Source organism: Alligator mississippiensis, chromosome 6, assembly GCF_030867095.1.
Source record: "Alligator mississippiensis isolate rAllMis1 chromosome 6, rAllMis1, whole genome shotgun sequence".
Lineage (NCBI taxonomy): Eukaryota > Metazoa > Chordata > Crocodylia > Alligatoridae > Alligator > Alligator mississippiensis.
The window spans coordinates 8,629,354-8,655,403 of record NC_081829.1 but is presented as its reverse complement, the minus strand read 5'-3'; the positions used below and the strand labels follow the sequence as shown (position 1 = coordinate 8,655,403).

Below are 26,050 nucleotides of genomic sequence, written 5' to 3'. Positions count from 1 at the left end.
GCCAGCCCCAATGAAACTATCGGAGGCTGTGCACGCTGGGCCGACAGCAGGAAGCTGTATGTGCACTAGCACCGAGTGTGCCTGTACCCTAGTGTAGCTTGCAAGAACGGAGATTAATGCATGCGTATAACTGACCCCTCTGGGAAAGCAGAGTTAGGCTAAGCAAACAGTACTTTTAGGGTGTCATCCGTGACCCCAGTGAAGTGAGCGCAAGCACTGCAGCAAAGCTGAAGACTCCGTTGTGAAGCAGGGTTTGAACTGCAAGATGCCTGGGCTTCTGTGAATTGAATGGTCATGACATAAACAGTCATTCTTGCCTCTCTGGGAAGTATTTGATTACTCTTTGAGCTGAGCAGTGGTGGTGCCCTGCTGCATGGTTTGGATGCAAATCTGAACCTGAACTTTCCCAATATTCTGGAGCATTTGCCTCCATGGGGCTCAGCATGAACGCTGTGAATATAAATGCCATGTGCTTTGTATTACATTGGGTTCTTTTTTATAAAGTCCTTTTGATTTAGATGCAATCTGGTTTTCTATGTATAGGCCTATTCTTATTTAGCCTCAGTAAGCAATAGATATACATAGCCAGGGGTTAATTGCCCCCAATATTTAATGACAGGCTTATAAATATGGGGATGCAGGTAGCACTTTGGAGGGCTTAGCTGTCTGCTTTTGCATTTTATAGAAAAACTGCATTTCAGCAAGAAGCTGGAATAAAGTGATTCAGATCAATACATCCCCCTGACACTGCTCACCTCTGCAATGAGGTCTATATAAACTCACCCAGTTCCTGGTAAAGGAAGAGTTAAAATGCTCTTCACTAATAGAGAAGTCACCACGGCCAGGCGTTTGCTCTCTCCATTGCAATGCTTGCCAGAGAAGTAACTGCCCGGGGTTCTGCTGGGGTGAATTACCCCTAGGAGGAGAGCTATAAAGTCAGATCACTGCTTGGTTTTTCTTCCTGGGGTGTCTGAGTTTAGGTTCAGTTGGGCTAGGAAAACAGCAGGTGATCAGATTTAGCTTAGTGAATGCCAGCTTGATGTGCCAGAGTCTTTAAGGCTATAGAAATAAAGGGGATGAGGTGAGCAGGGAACATGCTAAGACATGGCTAGGTGGCACTGTCTGTTTAGCTTTTGCCTCTTCATGTTTGAGTCCTGCACCCTTGGCTCAGCTGCTGTTCCCTGGCATGTTTCAAGTGACATTTTATTGACTGATAATAGTAACCTCCTAGGAAAGCTTGAAGCCCGATTCCTTCCTGACATGTCTGTCTCCCTTCACTACACATTGCTGCTATTATTATTATTATTATTATTATTTTTATTATTATTAATAATAATAATAATATAATCACTGAAACAGTTCCCATTTTGCTACCAAGTAGCATAAAGAAACAACCCCTGCCTCAGATGGCTTGCAAACTACACGATAGGTGAATAAAGGTAGAGTACGCACGGACAGGAGATGCAAGTACATGTCCAGACATCAGTAGTCTACTGTCCTGCCAGTGCTAGGTGACAGCAATTAGTAAGCACCATGACAGAAGTATGACATAGAGACAGATTTAAAAGTGGGAAGCTTTTGTGCTGGGATAGGAATAAATTGTGTTTGGTGGGGGCACTGAGCTGTGCCTGTGCACCTTTTTAAATTTAGGGTCTTAAAGGCCAGAAGTGACATGGTATCATTAATAAATGATGTTTCTTGTATGCTGGATGTACCCAGAGGCCCAACTGAGGACAGCCCTATTGTGCAAGGTGCTGTTGTAGTAGTAAGCAGCTGTCTGTCGCCTGAGACAACAGAATTACGCCGAGTGAGACGTCAGCTCGCTGAATGGCATCTTCACTTGAAAATCAAGTGAAGCTGGAGTGGCCTCTCCAGGGTGCAAAAGCCTGGGCAGTGTATATGGAGACACTGAGCTACCCATACATTAGTGTCCCCCTCTCAGCCTTGCTGGTTTAAGTCAAAGGAAAAGCAGGTGCCGGTACATTTGGAACCAGGTGGGCTGCAGGAGCTACCACAGCAAAGGAGACCATCCATTTGTCTGTCTATCAGGGCTTCAAGGTACTGTACACACACATAAAAGGGATAGAAGCTGTTGCTCTTTGGTGCTTAAAATGTAAGCAGGCAATATTATCACCTCCATTTCATATAGGGGGAACTGAGGCCCAGAAGGACTAAGTGACTTAGCTAAAGTCATGCAGAGACTCTGGGGCAGATCTAGATGTGGGCTAACCCAGAGGCTGCTGCTGCCACTTGTAGCACTCATGCTGCAGGTTGGCCACCCCTGACTTGACCCAAATCTTTTGAACCCCAGTGCTTTAATCACAAGGCTACCCTCCCTCTTAAATACACCTAAAAGATCTCTGAAACTAATGGTGCCGTCTTATCACCGAAGGAGATGCACCCGCACAACGTTTGTGCTGTAGGACACGCTGCCTGGAAAGGTGGCAGAAACTCCACAGCATGTATCACCTGTGCTAGACAACAGCTGGGAATAAGGAGAAAAGTCAGTGATGTTGCAGTCACACAAGTTAGGGGAAATATCCCAAGACTTCTCAGGAGGAAGAGTATCTTCAAAATAAAATAAGATTAATCAAGCTGTGCGTCTCTGCCCGAGAGACAATAAATTAGCTTTTGCATGCGAGGCCCAATATCACCTTGTCCTTGCTGAAAGGCCACCATAGGGTGCTGCAGTTCTGATCCCCGTGTTTTACATAAAGAAACTGAACATTATTAAGGCAAAGTGTCCTGCAGGGTAGTTATTAACTGTGAGAAAGGCCCAAGGGTCAGGCGGGGAGAGGCTGTCTTAGTCCATGTCCCCTGGGCCTCTTGGCCAGCATAGGATTGTCCCCTCCAATGATCCCCCCAGTCTTTCTCCACAGCCCCCTGGGAGACTAATCCAGAGGCTGCTGGACTGTACAAGGCAGAAACATTCCCTGAGATCCAGCCTATTCAGTTCTATCCCACTGTTCCTCCTTCAACATGCTCTCTCTTGCCCTGCATTTATGACATCCAGCCCCATAACCGCTGGGTGTACTTGCTGTGTTCCCCAAACTGAAGAGGTGAGGAAACTTTCTGTCTTGGCAGACTCTGAAATTTGAACTCAGGACCTCCCATAGTTAAAGCTGGAATTGTGTTCTTAGCTTATGGAGGGATCAGGAGGAGGAGGGTATGGCTATGTAGTGAAGGTGCTCAAAATACCTATGTTGAAGAGGAAAATTAACAATTGTGCAGGAATAGGACTGAGTTAATACAGTTCCCTTTGATGGTTTTGAAGCACTTTACCCATTGATCACTTAGCACAGCACCGATAGTGTTTGCACAGATCAAGTACTGTATCTCTTTAATTTTTATGAGCCCCACGTGATGTGTCTAAGTACTATCCCCATTTCACATTTAAGTAAACTGAAGAAGAGATGGGTAAAACTAATTACTCAAAATGAGACAGGTGATGATCACCAACAGAAGTGAGAATGAAACCCAGGTGTCCAGCTTCCCTGACTTGCTCTAATCACACGGCCATCGTGTAAACACTGTTCTGCAAACAGGACATATTTTTATAAGCAGTCAGACTTATTTTCCCCCCAGTAGTTAAAAAAAGGTAGATTCTGTAGAAAACATGTCTGTGCAGTATTTAGATAACCCCAACCTTGCTTTGAAATGATAATGTCATGAAATATCAGGGTATTATTTTTCAACTGCTTTATCCTGTGTCATCATCATTTTTTGCTAATTAAATGTAGCCATTAAAAATGCTGGCACATCAGTAATATATCTTGACTTGAGGGTGGATGTGGGGCAACAATTTGCATTCCTGTTTCTATTGCATTATGTCACCAGGTGTATTCTGTCAGGCACGGCTCAAGATCTCTTTGTCTGCTTAGTATCCCAGGGGAGGCACCAGTTGCTACACGTTGCACATTTTGTGCGTGTGGTGAACAACAGTGTAAACAGGACCATAAAAACCCCACTTGAGTGACCAGCTGGGAGACTAGGTTGCAGGTGCACGCAGCTTTGTCTTCCCTTTAAACAAGGAAAGCCTGAGATTAATCATTAGAAATGCCTTGCTTTTTGCACCAGCTTTGTAATGCTGTTGTAACTGGGATGGTTCAGGGAATACGTGCTGACTCAGACCTCTTCTCTCCCCTGCACCCACCTTGGGCGTGACTGTCTGTCTGGGACTGCAAAACTTGCACAACTGAGACAGAACCCCATTAGTCTGAAATGAGATTTTGGCACTACGGCAGCGAGTTTTCAAAAGGTATCCCAGTTTCTCAGGGACGCCCACAGGTCTGCCATCTCTCACTTCTTTTAAAGGGGATGGATGCATTTTTCTCACCCCATACTCAATCATCCTCCTGATTCTTGCCCTGATGAAGCGTCTGTACACCCAGAAATATGGCAATGTGGTCTGGTGACAAATGCTAGGCATCAGGACTCCTCAACTCTGTTTCCAGCTCTGCCACTGCCTGGCTGTGCTGCACGACACAACTCATTTCCTTGGTGTGCCTGGGTTTCCCCATCTGCAAAATGGGGATAATGACACAGACCTTGGAGGGATGTTACGATCCTTAATTAAGACTTGCTGAGTGATCCCTGGATTAAAGTGTCCCCAGGTGAAAGTGCTAGGGTGAGAGATGTAGCCAAAAGGAGTAGATTGACTCTTTGGAGAGAGACAGGTGGGAGCTGAAAGGCGAACCCTAAATACATAAGGAGAAGGTAACAGTTCCAGTGTGGTGCTGCGGTGTTTTCAAGGCACGAAGTGATGCAGGAGCCTGGATTTGGTGCTGAGCCTCTTGGGGGATATAAGGGAGGTGGGCTGAGGGAAAGGCAGCTCTAAGTCATCTTGGGATCTCCTGAGATATCTAGGCTAAGCAGGGCTGGGGAGAGGGGAGGCAGTTATACTTATACAGCACCTCATTAAACTTAGAGCTCCAGGGGCTGCTCTTACTTATGACAGCTTCTCATCCCAAACAACGGGAATATAAATCTCCTCGATCACACTTCCTCTTCCTATCCCAGCTGGCTGGGATGCCTCCTTGCATTCACCAGAGGCCATCTTGGCCTGCTGCCTGCCTTCTTTACGTTGCTGAGAACCAAATCCCACTCTTATTTGTGCTCTGTGTGCTGCCCATGTGGTATTCATCATGACGGGAAGGTGGATCGTATGATGAGGTATGCACGCACGCATGCATGCATGCATGCATGTATAGGGCCCATATGATAAACTTGCCCCCTTCAGCAAGAGCCAGGATTCTCACCTTGCCTACGGCAGTGTTGAGAAAATATCTTTCCGTATTCACTTCAGTATCTAAATCCCTTCCTCTACAGCGTCTGCATTTACCATTGACTTTCCTCAGCCTCCCATAATGAAGAGTACATCACACTCCCGGCAGCTGAGAGCTGTATGTGTCACCTTACAAGATGCAAGCCGATTCTTCCTTGCACCCTAGGCTTGAATGGGAAGTTTTCTTTTTCAGCTCGCTGGAAATGATTCAGATGTTGCTTATCCTCCGGGTTGCATGAACCTCGGTGGAAACCCTTCTGGATCGGTCGCAGGTGAGCCAGAGCAGGGATGAGCACAGTGTTTATAAAAATGTATGGACTGGGGCTTACAAGGCACAGCAGAAAGGAGAGAAGAGAAGCTTGATGTTAGCTCCGGGCCAGGGAAGCATCCAAAGTCTTGCTAATTTATATGAACATCCTGTTTCTCACGTACAGTCAACACTGAGTAAACCATGGGAAACTCCACAGAGCCAATGAGCTAGATGGATGCAGAACTAGTGCAGCATGGAAAAGTAAGGCCATCTGCGTTTGCAAAACTTGGCTGGAGATCTCCCAACATTAGGAAGCTTGCACGCAAAGTTTTTGGTACTGGTTGCACCTAGGAATCTTGCATGGCTGGAAGTTTTTACTTGGTAAACATTTCCAAGAAGTGCAGGGAGAAGCCAGAAAGAGGAGGGAAAATGGACCCAATGGGTTCCATCAAGAAGTAAGAAAGGGTTGGAGGGGATTTCCTACTTGCACTGACTAGTTTGTCCCTTTAAACTCAACCCCGAGATCTATTAGAATGGAGACATCTCTCTATCCACAACCCCTGCTGTGCATTAAACTGGAGATTTCCTCTCTCCGAGCTAGGGTAAAACTGCTGACAGATCTGCAACTTTGTGGTTCTCTCCTCTTTGGAGTTACCATTCATTCAGCCTTTATCATCTTCAGCGTCGTCTTGCTTTTGTGGCAATGACACTCTACCTCCAAGCACTCGTGGTGCTGTTGGTCTTTGCAGCAAGTAAGTATTTTAGCTTGTGAATGTACAAAACTCTTAGTAGTGCTAGGATCTCAAATTCCCACTTTCTTATCTGACCCAATGTTGTTCATGAGGACAAATCAGTTGATTTCTAGTGCACATTTGAAAATGGAAATCTGTAACAGTGCAGGAAATTTCTGCCCTTGTTGTGTCATGAGAAAATTGTATTCTTAGCCCCTGGCACACCTCCACGAGAGCTTGAGAAGTAAACTGGACTGGAGGAAGGGAGTCTCACAACCTTAACTGTGGCATTTCCTCAGGATTAAATGTTTCCGTTTTACCTTGTATCTGATATTATTCCATGGATAAACTGTTCTGACAAGGAGAAATCAAGAATCAGTGAATTTTACTAGAAGTTTCGACCTAAACCAAGTGATCTACCAGGAAAACATGGACAAGTCCTGAATTAGGACTCAGTTCTGCCTTGCTTCCAGCCCTCTTATATTTGCTTCCCTCACACATCTGAGCCTTCAAGTGTTTCTAAGATGCTTGCAAACTGTAACGTTTAAGTATCGATTAAAAAACAAAATCTCAATAGAAGTTGTAAAATGGGCAGTTAACACTGTGTTGCCAGTTTCTGAATGTAAAGGATCAAATCAAGTTGCAGAACTAACATCACACAATTTCTGTAGCTAACCACTAAGGCAGATACATTTTGAGGCTCAGATATTCACTCTTTATAACAAAATGCTCTCACGGGATAAAATATTTTATCCAAAAAAAAAAAAAAAAAATGTAACTTCTTATTCACTTTAAACCCATTTGAGAAATGTGTGATCTGCTTGCAAATGATTTCAAGCAAAAGTAAATAGCAGGATTTGAAAACTAAACTGTTTATAGCAAGCTATTCATTCAGCTTTGTATCCAACTAAAACACAGGAGGTGAAGGATGAAACAAGTCACGGGGGATATGCAAATCGTTAAATTCCACCTTTCCTACAAGCCTGTTTTCCTCTTTTCTCTAACACATACCTCTTGAACATTAAGTCTCAATCACATGTGCAAGAGAATCGGTGCTAAAGCTTGGATTGTGTTCTAAAGATATATTTAATGAAACCTGCATAGGAGGTTTCCTACCTCTATAAAGCAGTCTCTTCAGCTTAAGCACAGATCCAAAAAGTATCCTTAGGTAGGCTAGATCCGATTTCTCTCTCATTAGTTATACACCCATCAACTCGAATGAAGTGCCTATGCTTTTACAGCAGTCCAAGGTTAAGGTGAATCAGGCACGTCCCCTAAAGCTCTGCTCGTCCTGTAAAAGGACACCTGCACTGAGTAACTTCTCTTCATCGCTCCTTTGAGTGGTTGTTTAAAACTAGTTTCACAATATGTTAGAGAAGTCTAAAATCGGCACCACTTGTGCAATGCAGTTCAGCCTCTTGCATCAGAGCCAGAAATGTGCAGCAGTTAGAGCAGGGGTCCGTTCCTGGGCTCACTTCCCTGGAATAAAGTGGAGCGTTGGGTATGTCACTTAGGCTGCCGCTGCCTCCCTTTCCACGTGGGCAAGCATGGGGCGGCTTTCTTTCATCCGTGTTTCTTAAGCAGCTTCTGATGAAAATTGCAAAGCATTTCTGTTGTCCCTTGGGACGCGTTCTCAGTGTTAACTCCGTCTGAACGTCCGTGATTTTAAAGCGTATAGTCGAGATACACAAATGCAGAAGCGTCTGCATGTGGGTGTGAGCAAGAGGCAACGCTCCTACCATAACTTTAAAAGCCCTTCTTTTCAATCAGAAGGTGTTTCAGAGTTCAGCTTGTTCAATTTCCTGGTTTCAGCAGGGAGGTATTTATTGATAGACCAGAGAAGGAGGTCAGTGCCATCAGCTATATTTCAAACCCACAGTCTGTAATTATCCTTCCTTCCCAGAGGGGATTATACAGGTATTTTCTTTATCTTGAATGCACAACCTGAACCAAGTCCCCAAGTCAAAGAGCCTCTCTAGGAAATGCTGTAATCGGTTTGAAGGTCTTTTCAAATGGAAAGATTGAAAGAATCTTGTTTTTTTATCTTTGGGCTCTCCAGATTGCTGGGTTCTGATAGGCAAATGGAACTTGAGTTTCTCAAAGAATAATAAAGGTTACGGGCATACGAGGTAGAAGCCTTCAAACTATTCCCCAAAGCAAGCAAACTGGAAGAAATCATGGGCTTCAGCAAGATCTCTATACTTATATTCTGTTTCCAAATGCAAATCCATGGAACAGGTTATGAACAAAATCCCTGGAGTAAGCACACATTAAACATGTTTGGCTGTATTCAAACTGAAGTTCCCTTGTAATTTAAATGAGTATAGGACTTCTGTTTGCATCCTTCTCTAACCTGTTGTCTGCTATTGCTGCCCAGGCTCAGATAGATAGCTGCTGAGTTCCAGGGCAAATGTGGGTGCAGATCGGTAGCGAGTTTCTAATCAGTTTATTAGAGCAATTCAGTATTCGCTGGACTGAAAGGTGCTGGTTAAATTAAGTTCAAAATGAACCCAAGTATTGTTGTCTTGTTTCTTTAGCACAACAGCCAATCAAGTGGGTAAATAATTATTCAAAGGCAAGGGTAAAAAACTCTTTTATCTTCAGGGAAACTGGGATGAACAAGTTATTCGCTATGAATAATTCTAGGTAATGAAGTTTGTCACCTTTGAAGTTCATGAATACATCACAAATTCTCAAAAAGTATTTGTTCTCCAGAATCATTCATGATTCCTGCAGAACGTTCACAAACTGCTCCCTGCGAATATTCCCAATTTGCAATTCCTTGCTTTAGCTCTAAATCATGTGGCATTGTTTTGGTTCCCCGATTGGGTGACTTCTCACAGCCTTAATTGTAAGTGTTACAGTTGGAAAATCTATTAAAAAAAAAAATCAGCAAAAATTAAAAAAAAAATAAATCAACAATTAAAAAAAAAATCAGCAAATATTCAAAGTCAAAATTCACATTTTCCCAAAGAAAATCAGAATGCTCAAGTTTTTTGTAGGTGGTGTATATAAAAGGGATACCGATATATTCCAATCGAAATATGCTTTTGAATGCCAGTGAATATTTGCAGATTAATTTTTCCACCACTTATTCAGTCCTAAAAATAACTGGTGTCAGAGCAGTGTCCTAGGCACGCAGCACCATCTGCTCTCTGCAGTGGACAGTGCTGGAATTTTTATCTTTGCCTTCGCTATTGAAAAACCAGAGTTAATCACTCCAATTTAATTTGGTCAATGTACCCCCCTAATTAACAACAATTTTCCTTAAGTCATGAAAATGAACCTCCTCATGGTAATGTCAGCAAAACTTTTTTTTTGTTTTAATTTACTTCAATTATTCCCAGCTCTCTCTAATTCAATAGCTACTGCCTGTTTTCATATAGAATATTTATGTTTCACATTATAGAAAATATATAGGCATTTGGAAAGGCATGCAAAAGAAAATAAAGTGGCAAGGGGAAAAGAATAAAAAAAGATAAGTGGAGGCTTGAGAGTCCCTGAAAGTTTCAGTGAAAGGAATTTGACATTGGAGTTGTGTGCTGATGACAAAGTTTTTGACCAAATATCAACCTACCAGCCTAGTTTCAGATGTGTAAGCCAGTAGCAAATGCTTTCATACATTCACACACACTCCTCCATTCTGCCCTGTAGCATTAAGCATCACAGGTTTATTCATTTAGCAGTACAAACTCCCATTACATTTTGGCAAACAGTATATGGAATCTTTATGTGTTTAAACAGTATAATCCATTTTACAGTAATATGCTTGAGAGGTTTTCACTGTATTCCCTCTAGAAGCGCCCGAATTTGTGCGGCTTAGATCTACATAATCTAAAAGGGGAGAACAAAGATGCAGTGTCTTTTAGAAATGGCTGTGGATCCTATGTAAGCCATGTTCATGTTGCTATCAATTTGTTAAAATGTATTTAGATTATTGAAGGGCAAAAGACCCTTCAGCGAAGATTAGACTTGAAGAATAATAAAAATAATAATTAAAAAAAAATACTTCTCTTCGTGTAGAACTTGTTGCCAATCCACAGAACATTTGGGGAGGGTTTTAATTTGAGCTTCAAACCACAGTAATGTAAATATGTCACTCCACCTGCCATTTTGGAGTCATGGAGTAGCTTGAGGATAGCTCAAGGGGGAAGACACTAGTAACCCAGTGCCACAGTGGAAAGACTTACTTTTTCTAGTTCAAAAGGTGCCTTGGATTTTTAAAAGCCTGCACATTGGCAAAATCACAGGGGATTCCTGATAGTTTGCAGTATAACGGATACCTTACTTAAAAAAGGAGCATTCTTTCTTTACAAAGCTATTAAGCTGCCACAGTCTGCATGGTTTGGGATTCTAGACATATCATAGAAATGTACACACTGCAAAAAAACGTCCAGCGCAAGAGTGCAATGCTCTAGAAGTTGGCTTCAATTGAATCCTGTATAATAGGGGTGGACAAAATGCGGCTCATGGGCCGGATGCAGCCTGCCAGGCTAATCAATCTTGGGGCCCCTAAAAAATTTAGAAAATTAATATTTATCTGTCCTGGGCTGCCTGCCATGCGGCCCTTGATGACTTGCCGAAACTCAGTAAGCAGCCCTCCGCCCAAAATAAATGCCCGCCCCTGCTGTATAAGGTCCTGATCCCAAAGCCCTTTACCCAAAGCACCCTTCTGACATTGAGGCTTTGCTCTGGTATAAGGGATTCACCTGCACCATAGGATCTAAAGATGTCTCTCTGCAGATAAGGGGGGGGACTCTATTATTTGCTATGTAATTCCAACACAAGTTGAGACAGACAGTTTTGCAAGAAATCAGGTGCTAAGACAGTGACTCATCAGACCATTTTTTGGTAGCAACAATTAATTAATTCATTGGAGCTGGCTGAATTGTGTCTCAAAGGTATTTGGACATAAAATGGCATTTCAACTAAATGAAGAATTTGCTTTTGGAAAATGTATTTTATTTTTAAATGAAAAACGATTTTCCTGACCAGCTACAATAATAATAATAATGGCAGAAGGAATCTGATTACCTGCATTGGGAAGGAGAGGAAACCTTAAAGAAGGCTCATTGTAATTGCAGCTGTTAGGTATCTATGAACTCTCCTATGTTGTTATTTTATAATTGTTCCAATCACTTATTAACTTGAATAACCCTTCCTGTTTGCAGCTAGGAATTGTGTACTGGGAACAATCCTGAATGCTTTTGGGGAAAGACAGGCAGAATCCATGCTAATGCTACATCAAACAAAACACTAAAGCCTGGCTTTGTTTCACTTTTATGCACAGACTTGTCCAAATCCCCGTCCTTAATACCTACCAAGCACCAAAAGCATGGCAAGGATTTTTATGCATCTGATTGCCACCCATCTGTGAGCCTGCAGACACTTCTCTAGTGGGCAGATTTAGGGGAGCATGGGTCAGGGGGCCTGGTTTCTGTTCCCAGCTACCACTGATTGACTTTGGGCAAGCCTCTTAACAAGCTGCTCAATCTATGGCATTTATATGTACCCTCCCCTCATCATCATAGCATAGAATTGCCTCACAGTTTACTATATCGATTCCCATAGCATTTCTGTATTATCCTGTTATCCCCATTTTTAGAGAGGGGATGGAGGCACACAGACAAAGCGACAGAGGAAATCTGGTGGAGATGATAACTCACCTCATACATTTCTCATGTCCCAGGTTAGTGCCTTAACCAATGGACGTTCCTTTCTTGCTATGCCTTGGTTTCCTTCTGTGAAGTGGGAACTCTCTAAACTCTTTCAACCCTGTGACAGAGCTCACGGGGGTGAGATGCTGATCATAGCTAGTTACTTGTATTTTTATGCAGTTCCCAATCAGCAATGTTTGCTTGTGCTTTTAGAGGATATTTTGTTAAACAAAAAATCAGTGTGAGCTTTCAGCCAGAGGACAGGATTCCCCTGGTCGCTGCTCACAAAGGAAACTGGTTCTGTCCAACACTGGAAAGGCCCAGCACAAGCCAAGAGAAGTCATATCTGGGCATCCTGAGGATGCATCTTCTTTGATGGCTGCCAGCAGAGAACATGAAACACCAAGCACAAGGGAGATGGGAATTCTTGGAGGGGTTGTGTCACAACCCAGTCATCTGACAGCTGGAGATGAAGCTCATTCAGACCCAGACCTGTCCGACCGGTATAGATGGAATAAAGACTGACCTGCTCCTTCGCTACTTGGCGCCTAGGTACTCTGGTGACTGATGCTAGATAAGTATGAGATGGAGGGAGGGGAAATCCAATGCAAGCTGGAATTCCAAGCATGCTCATCAGATCTGGGATACGTCTGGAGATCAGTTCAATAATATGCATAGTTTGGTTCCAGAGCTGCCCCCCTCGAACCCCTCTGCATACCCCCTCAGGCACCCTGATGCTCAGGGATATTCAGTTGCAAGGGACTGGTTTGTATTTGCCACTAGCTATTATTTTTTACTCCCTTGTGCTTCTCTCAAGAGACCTCCAACCTAGCTGTCCCAGTCCTTTCAGGGCACAGCAAAACCCTGATTTGGGGGACATTCACTGAACTGAACTTCTGGGCAGAAATCTGGACCTCTTTCAAACCATTACCAATTAAAGAGGGGCTCCTGTGCCAAAAATAGAAGATATCTGGCATCCGCATCCAGGTCTGATCCCCCATTTTTTTTGCAAACACTCAGAGAGAAATCCAATCAATCACACATTCTTTATAATAGATACAGCTTTCAGTGACTTATAGCCTCCATTTGGTTGTAATAACCAAGCACCCCAGAAACAGGTGTGAGATAGGAACCTGGAAAAGGTTGAATTCAGTATTTATCATCTCCAAAGCACTTTGCCCATGTTGGCTAATTCATCCCTACTTTTTGGGTAGGAAGAAACCAAGGCACGGTGAGATTGGGTGCCTTGTCAAGGTTGCACAGGAAGAGGAGGGATAGTCTGGTGGAGACAGCACTGTTGTTGGGCCTTGGAGACTCTGGTTTGGGATCATTAAGGAATTAGGAGTTTGCACATTTTCTTCTGAAATGCGTCATCTTGATTGCTACTTAGCATGAAATGAGAAGGAGGAAGGACTTAGAGAGCTAGTCTGAGACTCGGGAGACCTCTGCCACAGGCTCCCCATGCAACTCTGGCCACACAGTCTTTCTGTATAATAGAGAGAGAGAAAATAGGAGTGGCATGAGGATAAATACATCGGCTACTGGGAGGCATTCAGATACTCCAGGAAGGGAACCCAGTAAGTGCTCGAGAGAAAAAGCAAGTCACACGGAAAGGCAAAAATAGACGCCCGGGGTTCTCAGGTCCCTCTGTTAGACAACACTACCTCCCAAAGTAGAACAAAAAGCACCATTTTCTTTACAGGTTTTTGGTGCCAACATAGAGCCAGGCTGTTCTGGGAGGCTATATAGGACTCGGTGTAAAACTAAGCCAAAAGAGTGAAGCAAGGTGACCGCTGGTGAAGGCAGAGCTGGCGTTTTGCAGCTTAGGGACTCCCCTACCTGTGTGTTACCGGATGGGCTCCATGTCTGTGCTGAGCTCCAGCTTTCTGGGCACTTGCAGCACAAGGACCATCCTGAGCTTGCCCAGTTTTATGGCATAGCAGACATGCTGATAAGCTCCTGTTGGGGCCGGTGGCCTATTAGAGCATGTGTGGGGGGGGAAGTTTACAGCACGAATATACCTCAGTGAGAGCCTTTGTAAGGCAAAACAAGTGCCCCAGGCAATAAAGGCATGCCTGACTTGAGTACCCAGACCAGTTCTCTACAGAGCAGGGTAGCAAAATCATGAAGCAAAATAGGTCACTGAGATACCTTATGCTTCTTCAGTAGTTGGTGCGCTCTGCCGATTCCCAACTGCTGGTATTCCCAGTTCTGCTGGGAATGGGCTATCAGATTTGGCTGTTTGTGGGTGCTCCAAGTACTTTCCAGGCTGCTCTGCAAGCCAGTGCAGAGGGAAATTCTCCCTGCTTTTAGCCTCTGGGAGAGCAGGGAGGGTGTGACAGACAAAGAGAAGTGGAATGTGAAAAGTTGGCTCTGCAAGTGGATTTGAATGGGATGAATTTAAGTATCTGGGGTGTTTTATGTGGATAGGAACTGCCAGACTAGTCTCCCACGCACTGGTCTGCTCTAGTCTGGGATCCTTCTCTGGAAGTGACAACACGAGTTATTTCAGAGGAAGGTACAAGATCCCCGTCAACAGAACAAAGCACCTACAGGAGAAGTTGCCTCCTCACCTAAGGCAGGCAGAAGCATGGACGTTGCCACATGCCCTGAAGAAAGAGCTTTGACAGCACTCGTGTTTCTATCCAGTCTAACTCCAAATGTTCTCAGTAATCATATAAACCTCTAACATTTTTTCTGAATCCTAATAGACTCTTGGGCTCCATGCTATCTGCTGGCAGTCAGCTCCATAGTTGGATTATCTGCTTAAAAAAAAACAACAAAAAAAAACCACACAACCTTTAACTTGTTTAAGACTTTTCCTTTTGCATAAGTGTATAGAAACACCACACAAGGTCAGACCAGAGATCTGTGTAGCCCAGCATCCTGTTTCTGACAACTGCAGACTCGCTGGCTGCCCCCTGGAGAAAGAGTAAAGAAATCCCGATTCACATTTCCTATACTAGCTGTCATGTTATATGCCTTTCTCAGCTTCTCTTACTCGTCTCTGAACGCTCTTCTCCCTTGCTCACGTGGGAGTCTTTCCATGTCGATTTTCACCCCCCATCTCTAGATCTCCATCTAGCTCTACCCTCCCCTGTTTTGGAGATGGAGTGACCAGGCCTGTACAGGTAAAGACATGCCGCTGAGCTATGGAATGTTGTTAGAATAACCTCTGCCGTATTTTCTATCCGTTTCCTTCTGTACCTAAACATTTGTCTTAGGTTTGTGGGTGCTGCCATACACTGAGCCTGGGTTTTCACAGGGCTGCTCACACAACACCCAGGTTCCTTTCACTCATGTCCTGGCCCCGCTGGAATTCATGTGATGTTATAGAGTGGGAGTGTGTTTTTACCACCGAGTCTGATACTAAACTGCAGTACATTCAAACCAGTCTAATCGGACCCCAATTCTACCACTACTTTACAAGCAGAATTTCATCTCAGAGTCAGTGGATGTGCATGGCGCAGACTAGTACATCCAACAAACTACCCTCAGTTTAACTTGGAGCTTAACCCTCCCCTCCATGAACACAGAAAGCCTTAGGCACAGTGAAATATGTGGCTGAACTGCATCAAGAGCAAAGGCCAACAAATTAAGCTCCATGGGGCAGGTTCCTCAACATCCCTTGTGCATCACAGAAGGGGCTTGGGCTCAGAAGAGAGGATTGTGGCCATAAAGATTATCCACTGTTGCCCCTTGCATAAGAGCTGCGCCTCTGCCATAGAAGCTACTGCAGCCCCAAGGCTGAAAGAAAGCATGCTGAGCACATAATATCCTAGGACAGGTGAACTCTGCACCTCACCAAGCTTGGTTACTCAGATGGATAATTTGCACCCCTGGAAAAGAAGGCTTTACCTATAAGGCTTCTTAGCACCATATGAAGCACACTGAGAAGCTACCATTAATAGGAATAATAAATTAATAGTATACAAGAAAATTAATAAACTCAATTTTTAGAAAGTTTATGTCAGGCTTACATTGCTGCTCTGAGCTGGACTTGCTGGGTGACTCTCTTTGACTTTTTCAGATTCACACACACACACACACACACACACACACACACACATAGTCCCTTCTCCATACACTACAAGAACGCTTGATCTCACTAGAAATGATTGCAAGTTTTTTCATTCAAAAATACTTTTCAGGAAAAGATAACTTTAAACCACTGCTTTTTTTTTGTTTTTGTTTTTTGGTTTAAGTTTTCTGATATTTAATGGGACAAATACAATTGATTTTTTAAAAGTGTCCCTCCTTGCTTTCCATCTTCTACTTTCCTTCCTCCATTTTCAGGCTGGAAATAATTTTTAAAAGGGGAGGAAAGAAAGGATAGGTGGGGGTAAGAAAAAGGAGGGGAAAGAAGTGATTACTGAACAACCTAAATCAGCAACATCCTCGGGCTTTTTATAAAATCTGAACATTGTCATGAGAAGTTTCAAGGATTTGATTTGTAAAGTATGTTTAACAAATGTATCGGCTCTTCTCATAACTCAGGTGCTGTAGCATTAATGCTCCAACAGAATAGAAAGGCAGCAGTGATTTAACAGGACTTAGTAATAGCCAACCCAGAAAAGCGCAATTCTCCCAGCTTTACAATGGACAGATATCTGTGGAGAACAGGCCATTTCACATCCAGTGAAGTGAGCTTTTGCTCATGAAAGCTTATATAATCACTCTAATTCAGGTAGTCTATAAGGTACATCTCTACCCTGCCTTCTGCCTGACTTCGAACTAACACAGCTAACTACCTCTCTCCCAGCATTTACTACCACCTGCTAGCAAGAGGCACCATCAACCCTATCAGCTCTGGCTACACAAGGTGCAAAGGGGGACCTTGCAGGGAAAGAGGGGCAAGTTGAAGGGTCCTGTCACAGCTGTCTGTAAACTGGATCTGACCATGAGGGCAAGAGTCTTGTCCTCCGACCACCACCAGTCCTACCCACCGCTCCATCCTCCTCACACTCCTAGGTCAGTGCCTTCTGTCCCCATGGGAAGAGCCACCCACTCATCTCATCCCTCTAAGTCTGCCACATTCATTCCCTTTCCAAAGAGCTCACAAATGTGATCTTTTAGGTAACTGTAAGTGAGGTGATTTAACATGGGCAGAAGGAAACGGCAAAACTGGTACAAAAATACATGATTTAATGCCGACTCCACTCTAGGCTCAGGAGCAGGCATGACGGCTGCCAGCCGGTCAACAGTGAAACCTGCAGAACTAAAAACACGAGTCTCTGCGGCTTGAACTGAAGATCCAGGCTCTGTAACTGGACCTGGGACAGGTTCACCTTCCCTACAGATCAGGCCCGGAGGTAGATGATAACACGTGCCAGCCAGCGGATCACACAGACTTCTTATAAGAAAATCCAAGTTCCAAATCCAGCTCTTCCCAAAAGAGAGGTCCTGTCTGTTTAACTTGCAAATCAACACCAAAGACCAACACAAGCAGCCTTTTTTCTGAACCCAGCTTTAAAAAAAAAAAATGTTTTCCAGCACTAACAAAGAGGAGGGAAGGGGATGCATTTAAAACCATCTAATTAAGCAGTAAGTCATGACAAGGTACGTGAAACTCAGAGATAACACATGCCTGGGAGGCGCTGCGAAGGCTGCGACAAAAACCCAATGCCTTCAACTGTGCTCCCAGTGTGTTATCTCACATTAACACACACCTTGGTATATCCTACCAAAATTAATAGGACATTAAAAATAAAATTTCAATGAAGGAATGGCTATCCAGACACAGTTCAGAGAAAAAAACTTTGTGTTTTTTTGTTTGATTAAGAGGTGATTTAGGAGTACGTGAATTTTCAATGTGAGAGAGAAAGAGAGCAGTGTATATATCTGATGGTATGAACATATCCCATATACCTGGTGGTGTATTTGAGAGTTTGCCTACTACACTTTAAAGGATTTGCTCATAGAACCGTACCAGCAAACGCCTCTAGCGGGGATGCAGTTTATACCACCTTTACCGGGTCCCCCGACAAACAAGGACTTTCCTGTATAATGGCATCTCTGCTAGGGGTTTTGCTAACAAAGCTACAATTAGCCAAACTTTTACATACAAGTCAAACCTGTGTGAGAGCACTAGTGCATATGTGAATCAATCTAGCCTCTCAGTACCCTCCTTACTCAGGATGGATACAACCTTTAAAAAAATTTGCCTCTTTGTGGTTCCATGTTTTACAATGTAACACCTCGCACAGTCATTCTTAATACAGGAAATGATGTTGCCCTAATCTCCTAGATATTAATTTCATTCATTAATTGTTCTCCTGCCATATTAGGCTTCATGTTATATTAAGTACAACTGAATTGTTACATATAGTGCGTTTAACAAAGAATACAAATTACTCCCCCATCTCCACCAGCGCAAAACTTGAGCAAAGCCCAGTTGTACTAATGCTGCACACGAAAACCTTCCACTGAAATTGTACTAGAAAGTTGACGTGTTTATCAGGCTTCTTAGTTTTCAATGGAATTATTTTATCTAGAAAACTTGGGGGGGGGAGAAAAATTTATCTAGAAAACTTGTAAATAGTGCAAAGAAATAGCTTACATTCTTGCAACCTCCCTTCTCTACTCAACTCTTCCGCTTTGTTTGCTACATGCACTTGTTACTTGTTTCCTAATGTAGATTTAAGAGTGCCTAATCTAATGGGGTCCCGATTCCGATTGGGAATGTGGCACTACCGCTCTGTGGCAGCAGAATAACCTCAAAGTAAAGACCAAACAAATTAAAAATACACAACCTGATCCTGGTGCCTCTTAAATTTAAGGAAATATAGCCAATTCCATCAGCACAAGCAATTTTGTTCCCTGCGTGATACACATGTATTGGGTACAAACAATAGCTTGCATTTATTGCATACTACTCTGTCCATACTGAGCGACTCTGAAGCATGGCAGTCAAACTGTTTATTTATAGAGCTGCATTGTAGAGATCAAATCTCGCTCTCCCTCTCTCGATACATACCCCCTCGTCGCTTGGAGTATCTGAATGCGACTGCATTTCAGTACCATAATGAACACGCAAGTTTTTCAGGCAGATATGCCCTCTGCTGCTCTCATGCTGGAAATGTGTCTTAAAGGCACTAAAGTACCTCAGGTCCTTTTTTCCCCCCTTCTTTTTAACCAAATGGCTAGATCAGAAAGGATGTAAATGCAACAGCCGCATTTATTTCTGAGACCAAGCTGCTGTTGTTCAATGTTAAACTCAACTTGGAGCTCATGCGCCTCATTTTTGGACAGGTGTTGCACCTCCTCTGGAGCTGTTTGTCTGAAAAAGGTTTTTAAACGTCTGAGTGTGAGCAGCTGTCTCACGCCTGTAAGTCATAATGGTGGCAAGCAAGAGCAGAAATTGCCATGTAGCTGAATCTATAAATCTATAGAGCAGCCAAGCTCCAAAATTAAATTTTGTGGTGTGGTCAGAGACATCAGTTTGCTGTTTTGGTTAAATTATGGTGTTAAGAAAAGGCTATTCCCCCTCTGTTAATGCTAGCTTGGCGGGGGGGAAACTGATATGGAAGTAGGTATTTCTAAAGTACTTTCCAACAAGAAGATAAAGAAGTACATATGTGTGTATAAGATATTCATAATATCCCTATCAAATTAATTTAGGCAATTAATATTTCATCCGTTTGTCTTAGATTAAATGTCTTGATTATTGCCATATAAGCAACGGGGGAAGGGGTCACCCTGCTAGGGCCGGTTGCAGCTCAGGGAACCGGAGTTCAGTTTCCCTGCTTTGTCATAGATTTGCTGTATGACTTTGAGTTACTTAGGCCCTGGACAGATGAACATGTATAAAACCAATGCACATCACACCGGGATCAGGAACAGACAGGCACATACAGTAGTCAAGCTATTACTGTGCCTTTCTGCAAAGTGGTGAAAGAGTAGGTAATAAAACTGCCTGCCTTTGCAAATGAATGTTTGTCCTGAGATGAACACAGAAGCACAAAAACCTAAAACTTATTGGGGAAAAAAAAAAATGAACAATTTCTGTAAATTAAGTCCATTCCTGGAATGTGAATTTTGAGTGCATCTTTGCACCAGAAACTTGAATCTGGGAGTTAGGTTCATCCTTGTAGTGACTAGAAACAATCCAATATCACCCTAGGTGACATCAAAACTAAACTATGCTCCTTGACAACAGTGCTCTTGAACAATTGATGGGACAAGAATTACCCCTAGAAATTACTGAAGGAAGAATGCCAAAGTAAAGAATAAGTATGAGAAAACTATTAATTGTACAAAACGCTTTGTGAACAAACAAGGGGGCTCAAAGACCATGGAATAAGTTGTTCATTCAGCAACGATGCCTACACAAACCGGGGCACTTTACTGCAGGCTCAGATCTGCAGCCCAGCGCCATGCTTGTGGAGCTGGAAGAAGCTTCTCATGCAAGTCAGGACATTAACATCAGGTCCTGACTCCGTAACATTTTGCCTCTCAAAACTGAGAGCTGCCAAGCAAACAGTTCATGCAGTTTCTGTACATGGAAAGGTACAGTACATGTGTACCACGGCATCATCTCCTTTCAGTCACATATTATTGGCAGAGAGAGATTTGTTAGCTGTGTTATTCTGAAGGCAGACAACAGGCAGGGTCAACTTGCACCTTATTAAACCACGTACACGTGTTAACTAAAATCAACTACACTGAACTAAAACTAAAATGCAGGGTAGATCTGCATGTCACAGACTAAATCAGATATGTATTTTATATATATGATTTAGTTCTGCTGTGAATAGACTAACACAGCCAACTACCTCACTCTGCATATACATACATATATGATTCAATTAGTCTATAAGGTGCAAATCTACCCTGCCTTATATCTGTCTGCACCAAAGCCTGTAGTAGGTCAGGAGGAGGCTGGCATTGCTCCATAATACATGTTACAGTGGAGATGATAGTGTCCTGTTTTGATGGGGATGATCCCTTTAAATTCAAAGGAGTCTCCCTGTCTTCTGCAATCCTGTTGTTCACCCCAGGGGCAGAGTGTTACAGGGTGCGTCAAATGCTCTGGGCTGATCCCCCACTGCTGTACCTTGTGTGCCACCTGTTACATCAATGCAGGGTACATACAGATCAAGCAGTGAGGCTTTACTTTAGAACCACTTTGTACAGCTCTGAATGATACCATGAAGTGCAAGGTTCTTGGAACTTGCACTCTCTCCTCTCTTTCTGAGCATGTCTACGCTGCCTCCAAATTTGCTAGGGAGCGAAGCCATGAAAACACACCCCACCCATTTGCGCCTGGTCTGTGCACCAAGTGCCGGAAAGAAATATAATGTGGCTGCTGTCTGGCATGGACTTATGACTACCAAATAAATACCATGTTCAGATGCCCAGTTCCAGGTGTGCTTATTGGCATGTACCTGGTGCCTGCTCTAATAGCAGCTACATTATCTTCCCTCGGCACTTGGATCCTACAGAGCAGAGACAAGTGGCTATACCCTGACACAGCTGGACTTGTATAAACATGCACTCTTCTTTCCCTCTCTGATTTTATATTATTTATTTCAGATTCAAGAAAGCAACAGAAGCAAGAAACATGTACCCTGGACTAGAAGATACATTTTCAGTCCCATGAGTCCGGGGAAACACAAAAGATCTATATCAAACCACTTCATCTGTTAGGGCTCTGCAGAAATGATCTCTAGTGGCACTAGATGGATGCCAGGACTATTGAAATAAAAAAAAAAAAATAAGATAACATAAAATAAAAAACAAGCACACGTATTGGGGCAAGAAACCCTCAGCGTAAATGAAGTTTCCTCATTTGTGAGTATACCTGCTCCTGCAGGTACCTGAACGAGATATCTACCACACCGAATGCGCGCCATCCGCTGCGGCTTTGTAATTGTTTTATTCCATGGCCAAATGGATGGCATTAAATCTCAGTCACTAAATGTTAGTATCAATCTGTGCAAAGGGAATATGGATCTGCTCCAGCCAGATCTATAATTACAGTCACTGTACTAAAAAGAGGAGGCATAATGGACCCTAGGGATGCCAAAGTGAAAGACTGTGCAGGCAGAGCTACTGTTTGCAGAGGTTATTGTTAGGAAAGTTAAAGGTCTCTTTATTAATATTTTTGTGCTATTTTTGGTTCAAGATTCCTGTATCTGCCTTGAATAAAAATAGCTCCATCGACTGGGACACAACATCTTTGGAACATGATGGAAGTAGGTTACTCTAGAGATGGCAGAGTGGGTAATGAATATATTGTTAAATCAAGTGAATTAGCCATGTCTCAACAGCTAAATAAGGCGTTTCCTCCCTTTATTTTTTTTTTTATCTGTAAAGATTTGTTTTAGATTTGTGTCAGGGGGCCTCATCCCAAAGAATTTATGGATTAATCTCAACTGCTGCATTATTTAAGATTAAAGACCAATTTATTGCAAAACTGGGTGCTTTTTACATTTACCCATAACATCTTGTAGAGAGAAATGTACCACGAAATCCCCACTATAAATCTGCTCACCTCATAACTTTTACTACCTGACTGTAAATTGCTTGGAATTTGTCTATGCAGGTTTTTTTTTTTTTAAGCTTGTAATTCATTCCTTCTGTAGGACAGGGTAGGGAAGGACTGGAGCCCTTGGAGAGAGTGCAACAGTACCCAAATGGGTGTCTCATGAACCAAAATAGCACACCCGCTCTGAAGCAAACCCTGATGTCCTCATTCTTATTCAGGCAAAACTCCCAGTGAAATCAATGGGAGCGACAGCTTCCAGGTTTAACCTCAAAGTAAGCAGAGATGAGTGAAGATGGAGTGATGCAATATCACATCCAAATAAATAAGGCTGCGAGGTAATTCATTCTGCCCACTTCCAACTAAGGGCTCTGTCCTTTATTTACTACTACTATCAATCAGCAACTCCTGGCTTAGGAGACAAAAGCACGCCTTCTCTTCAGACACGCAGAGCAAAACGCTTGGTTATGTAAGGATTAACATAACATTAAGCACCGCTACTGATACAAATTCTGGATAACCTATGGGGCCTGAGCCGTTCCCGCCGACATGATGAAGCTTGGCCATTGAGTTCAATGGGAAAAGGATCAGGCCCTTGTTTCCTCTAAGTCACAACATGCCTGCTGTTATGGACTTTGCTTCAAAAGCTGTTAATCAAAGTAGAGAAAACAGGCATTTTTAAATATACATGAATATGACTCACATGCCTCCTGGGCTCCAAATTGGAATTACAGAGCCCCAGGCTCTAGGGCCGGAGCAGCTGAATTCCAGGAGGAGATTTTGACAGGGCCCGATTCTGCCAACACAAACTACCACCTACGACAGTCAGGAGCTCCGCTGACTACTCCCAGTAAATGGCTACATCCTCCCATGTGCATTTTCAGGATCTGGCCCATGTGGCGAACTGCACCTCTGGGCAAGGCACACAAGTCAGCTTCCACTTCCACTGCCCTCCCTGCCCGGGAGCGAATTTCACCCCAGCTGGCTTAAAACCGAAGGACACATTTTTCTCTTTTTAAAAGTTTGCCCAGCAGGTGAACAACAGGGCCTGTGGCTCTGGCAAAACTTCCAGTTGGTAAAGGCAGGATTGGGCCCCGTCAAAAACCTGTGCTTTTCTAATTTCTTAGTAGAAAACTGGATGGGTTTTGAGCAGGAATAAAGATCTCCCTAACAAAGAACACGGAGGGGAGCTGGAGATTTGTATTTATTTTGCTTTTGGGGTTTTATTTTGTTCCTACCCCCCCACCCACCCAGCATGGATTTTTTTTTTTCTTCCAGACAGACACTCACACCTAAAAGTTTTCCCACATGCCTTCTTTTATCATAATACAACAACTACTACAGAACCTACTAAATGTTTTGGAAAACACTGAGAGATCATCTATTTCTTTGACATGCTCTGCCTTCTCATTCACTTCACAATTTTCTCCAACAAAATCAGATTCTTTGCACTCAGATGGGGCAGAGCGGGAAACTTGGAGCTGGGCTTTAAAAAGGTGCCATAAAGAATACAATCAAAATCTGATTATGTTCTGAAACATATTGTGCATCTTTCTTCTCGATGCAGCAGTTTGCTCAAAGAGAAACCAGATTGAGAAGAGCAAATGTGCACAGGCGCCGAGGTTGAACACAACTTGTATCCACATGCCTCTGCTTTGCAGGCATTCCCCCCCCCAGCTGCAAAAATCTTCAGGGTGCAAACCTGGCTCTAAATAATGATAATCCCAACAGAAGAGTGACAGATTTTATAAGTAATCAAAAAAATTTACAAAGGGTAATCAGAAAAAAAAAAGAAGAAAAGAAACGCCTCTATAATTACAACCAAACTTTCCAGACTTAGTATTCTCACCGAAGTATATTTTATAAATGCTCTCCTTAATGCTTTTGGCACATGCAAAAAAGCAAAAGGCACAGCGAACATTTACATGTAATGAGAGCGCAAACACTGCAGCCTGTTGTAACAATTTCTCATGCAATGGTATTTAATGAAATGCCTCTTATGTGTTCTAATTAAAGCTAAAATAATTACGGTTGTTAATGCTCCCCTGAAATGCCTTGTATAATGAAATTTTATTCTTGGAATAACAATTTCCCTGTAAAGGGTACTGTAATGCACCATGATTTTTTTTCTCTTTTTCTTTTTTGCTATGTAATGACTACCCGGTTGTACAACTGATGTCAACCGAATTTCTGCCCCAATCAAGAAGGTAAAAGTACCTCCAATAAGAAAATTCTGCTTTTTTTTTTTTAGCACAATCAAAGTTACAGTGGGTGTCAACTGGTGTAACTACGAGCAACACTTGAATAACAAACACTCCTTAAAACACAGAGACCTTACTTAATTCCTTCTTGCTTTGCTAGTTTTACCTTCATCTCCACCCCTGCAAATCTCATGTCCCACACTGCCATTCCCGCTCCTGCCCAACTCCCTTTGCACTGGTGCAAATTGGTTGTGCAACCCCGAGGGCAGAGGTGCCTCGGGCCCATCCCTGCGGTGTTTGCCCGACAATGGTCGGGATGATCAGGGGGCGTTTCACCCAAGGAGAAGGGATGCAGAGGCATAACCCAGCTCGTGGGTCACTTCCAGGGGTGACCCGGGGTGCACCAGTTTGAGCCTGAGCTCTCTGACACGGCCAATATGAAACTAAATCTTTCCAGAGGACGACCACCCCACAGCAGGGGCAAGTCCTTTCTATCTCCCATTTATTCCCCCGCCCCTATAAAAACGCTAAGAAAAGCCGAGAGCCGGATTTGAATATTTCATAGAAGTTATTATCCCAGGCCGCCGCATAAATCCATCATGCGCCTAATGATCTCAACCGTCCCCCGATGAAGTTTTTATTAGAAAAATATTTTACAGGAGCCGAGCTCTTTTAACCGCGGGGCTTTAGGCTTTCAAGCGCACGCGGCTGCGGAACAGGTAGAGGAAGAAGCATCGGTCGTAAATTATGGAAAACCCGCAGCCACACCAGAGACAGGCGGCTCGGGGTTGCGGCGAGCGGGCCAGGCCAGGCAGCTCAAGGCGAAAGGAAGAACAGAGCCGCGGAAAGGCTGCGTGGAAAGGAGCGGCTTTGGTTCCCTTTGCTTTCCGCGGGGGAACCACTCCCGGCCGAGCCGGAGACCCGCCGGGCTCGCACGAGGGGCGCTAGGAGGAGCCGCGACTCGCTGGGAAAGCATCGGCCCCGCACGCCCGGGATGCGGGGAGGCGCCGCTCGCACGCGGGGGCCATTCGCGCGCGTTTGCAGCCGCGGCGGGATCGGGCCCCGGCTGCCGCCAACGAAATGCAGAGGCCGGGCCGGCCCCGCGGCCCCTCCCGCGGCTCTGCGGGCTCCGGGACCCGCGATGCGCCCGCCGCTGCCCCGGCGAGAGGGGGGGGACCCCGGCCCGGCGCGCCGGAGAAGCGCGGATCGCAAGTGCATCCCCGACGAGCCCCCGCGCTGCCTTTGCCTCGCGGCCGGTCCCCGCCCCGCTCCCTACGAGCGCTTCGCGGGACAAAACCCTGGCCCCGACCTCTCCCCCTCCAACCCCGGCGGCGGCTCCGGCCCTTCCGCGCTCGGGTGCCCGGCGCTGTGCAACCGTCCAGGGGCGCGCGGCGCGGCGGGGACGCTTCCCCCGGGAGGAGCGGGCTGCCCCGCGGCCGCT

At 44.1% G+C, this 26,050-nt stretch overlaps 1 protein-coding gene across 2 annotated transcripts in view; it reads right to left on the bottom strand.

Annotated features, from left to right (window-relative positions):
- The window catches only part of TFAP2E (transcription factor AP-2 epsilon), a 42,093-nt gene that overhangs the window by 11,976 nt on the left and 4,067 nt on the right, over nt 1–26,050 (bottom strand). The window lies entirely within an intron of this gene.